Source organism: Dendrobium catenatum, unplaced genomic scaffold (assembly GCF_001605985.2).
Source record: "Dendrobium catenatum unplaced genomic scaffold, ASM160598v2 fragScaff_scaffold_450, whole genome shotgun sequence".
In the NCBI taxonomy this organism is placed as follows: Eukaryota; Viridiplantae; Streptophyta; class Magnoliopsida; order Asparagales; family Orchidaceae; genus Dendrobium; species Dendrobium catenatum.
This window is the reverse complement of record NW_021318912.1, coordinates 1-3,171: the sequence shown is the minus strand read 5'-3', so window position 1 is coordinate 3,171 and position 3,171 is coordinate 1.

The window sequence follows — 3,171 nt, the reverse complement described above, 5'->3', positions numbered from 1 at the left end:
ATTATCCTTAGTAGTTGTATGTAAATACACCGTAGGGGTGTTTGTACTTGCACTCATGCCCACCAATCGCGCTGGTGTTGTAGCATGAAATCTCCTTTTCAGTCCCCTTCGAGGGTTAACTTTCCACAGTTTCATTTGTCACATTCAAGTGTGGTATGTGATACCAAAACTACTAATTCGAATATCTATGGAATATGATACTAGGTCCATTCTTGATCTATATTAGTCAAATGTAGTAATGTTGGCCCATTGTTATTATATGAACTTTTCTACAAATTCTACTGTAACAATTGTGCTCCCAGTTTTATTCATACAAGTTGAATATGGCCTGGGTTATCAAAGCCAACAATTTTTCCATCTCTTTATATTCTAGCGTACTTAATCTATAACTGTGAATATAATTTGAAAATAAAAAAAATAATGCTAAAAGAGAGGGAAGTTCTTAGTTGAGTAGAATCGGTTGCCCTTATCACAAGTGGAACCCGGTTCTACACTCCAAGAGCCCAGAGTCCCTCCAAATTCTCTTCTTTTTCTCTCCTTAAAGCATTTTGATGATTGTTTAGGAGATGATTGTGTTCATTTGTTCTATCATTCACTTATAATGGAGATGTTTTCCCTCTCCCATGATGTGGTACATCTTACCTTAGATGTTAACATCATTTCTTAGTGAATTTTGATCTTATAGTAGAAAGTCAATCCACTACTCCTTTCGGTGACATATCTCTCATTGAGACCTTGCTTTTAGCTATAAAAATAGTCTCTTTGAATGCATAAATGTCGCTTGCACTTCTCACAGGGTCCCGTCAATTAATATGGGTGTTACCACTGTGATTGATTTAGTAATTATTGATCACTAATATGATTATGATTCTTAGTGGCAAGTGTGTCCCCTTGTCACTTCTATGACATTATTCTTTCTACTTGGCTGATTGTATGTTCCTCCTCTTAGAGAGATATACATCAGTCGATTGTTCATGTTGTACATGATTTCAATTTATCTATGAAAATCCTACTTATATTTGGATCACTCATGGCCACGACGATTTGTCCTCTACCATGTGGTAACTAAGATATAAGACTGAGATTTCTTAGGTGAAGAATTACTTACCTCTTTGTTTTTCTCACAGCACAACGCACATGTGCGTTGGGTGGTTGTTGAGCTCTTGTCCTCTTCTGATCACCTCGGGTCTACGCTCCAGGTGATCGTTGGGTGCTCTCTTTTCCTCTTCACCGACAGACCTATGGTCGGGTGATTGTCCTCTTTTCTGCTTTATTCTGCCGACAGACCTATGGTCGGGTAGAGACTTCGCTGTTTCGGGGCCTATGGCCGAGCGGAGGTGTTTCCTTTCCTTCCCTTCACCGACAGACCTATGGTCGGGTGATTGTTGAGCTTACCTTTATTCTACCGACAGACCTTATGGTCGGGTAGAGACTTTTCTGTTTCGGGGCCTATGGCCGAGCAAAGGTGGATCTTTTCTCTTCATCCTATCGCCAGACCCATGGCTGGATAGATGTTGAGCTTCCCGTTTTGTCCCATCGACAGACCTATGGTCGGGTGGACGTCGGGCTTTCAGTTGGTTACCCAACAGAGTCCTTGGGGGGTACACTTCACCACCTCTTCATTCCCCCTGTTTTCTTCTTACCTGTCAGGGGGTTGTTGAGTTTTCGCTTTATCTTACCGACAGACCTATGGTCGGGTAGGGACCTTGCTGTTTCGGGGCCTATGGCCGAGCAAGGGTGCTCTCTTTTTCCACCGACAGACCTATGGTCGGGTGACTGTTCTGATTTTGTTTTGTCTTACTGACAGACCTATGGCCGGGTATGGACCTCGCTGTTTCGTGGCCTATGGCCGAGTGGGGGTGCTCTCTCTCCTTTTCTCTTCACCGACAGACCTATGGTCGGGTGACCGTTCTTTTTCCCTTTGTTTTACCGTCAGACCGATGGTCGGGTAGGAACCTTGCTGTTTTGGGGCCTATGGCCGAGCAAGGCTGCTTCCTTTCTTTTTCACTGGCAGACCGATGGTCGGGTGACTGTTCTTCTACCGACAGACCTATGGTCTGGTAGAAACCTCGCTGTTTCGGGGCCTATGGCCGAGCGAGGGTGCTTCTTTTCTTTTTCACCGGCAGACCCATGGTCGAGTGACTGTTCTTCTACCGACAGACCTATGGTCGGGTAGGAACCTCGCTATTTCGGGGCCTATGGCCGAGCGAGTGTACTCTCTTTCTTCACCGACAGACCTATGGTCGGGTGACTGTTCTTCTACCGACAGACCTATGGTTGGGTAGGGACCTTGCTGTTTCGGGGCCTATGGCCGAGCGAGGGTGTTCCTTGTTCTCTTCACCGACAGACCTATGGTCGGGTGACTGTTCTCTTACCGACAGACCTATGGTCGGGTAGGAACCTCGCTGTTTCGGGGCCTATGGCCGAGCGAGTGTGCTCTCTTTCTTCACCGACAGACCTATGGTCGGGTGACTGTTCTTCTACCGACAGACCTATGGTCGGGTAGAGACCTTGTTGTTTCGGGGCCTATGGCCGAGCAAGGGTGAGTGCTTTTCTTTTTCACCGACAGACCTATGGTCGGGTGACCGTTCTTCTACCGACGGACCTATGGTCGGGTAGGGACCTCGCTGTTTCGGGGCCTATGGCCTAGCAAGGGTGTTCTCTTTTCCTCTTCTTATCACTCTGGCATATGCGTTAGTGATAGTCGAGTGTTTCTTGTGGACTTTTGAGTTCGCCTTAGTTCTTTTTGATATTATCTTGTTTCATATTCTTGCGAGCATGAAATCCCTGCTTCTACTCTGCCGTTGCGATAGGGTCAGGCAGATAGATGATTTCTTTACCATTGATTCTTCATCCTTATTGTTCTCCTTTGATTATCACTTTTATATTTGATATGGCTTTCAACTGATTGTTAAATCCCTTCTCTTCTCATCATCTTAGAGGTACGCTTTAGATGATCGTTGAATTTCCTTTGGTTCTTTGTGAGCTTGTTTCAATTCTACTCATGTAAGCATGAGTTCTCTTTCTCCTATTCTGCCACTTTGGTTGGGTAGATAATTGAGCTGCTTTCTTTGATTATCTCTCATTGTTGATCTCGTTCCGTTACTTGACCCTAGAGTTGTATCTTCCTGGAATTAGGAAGGTCAACGCCAACACGTACGGTTCACTTGT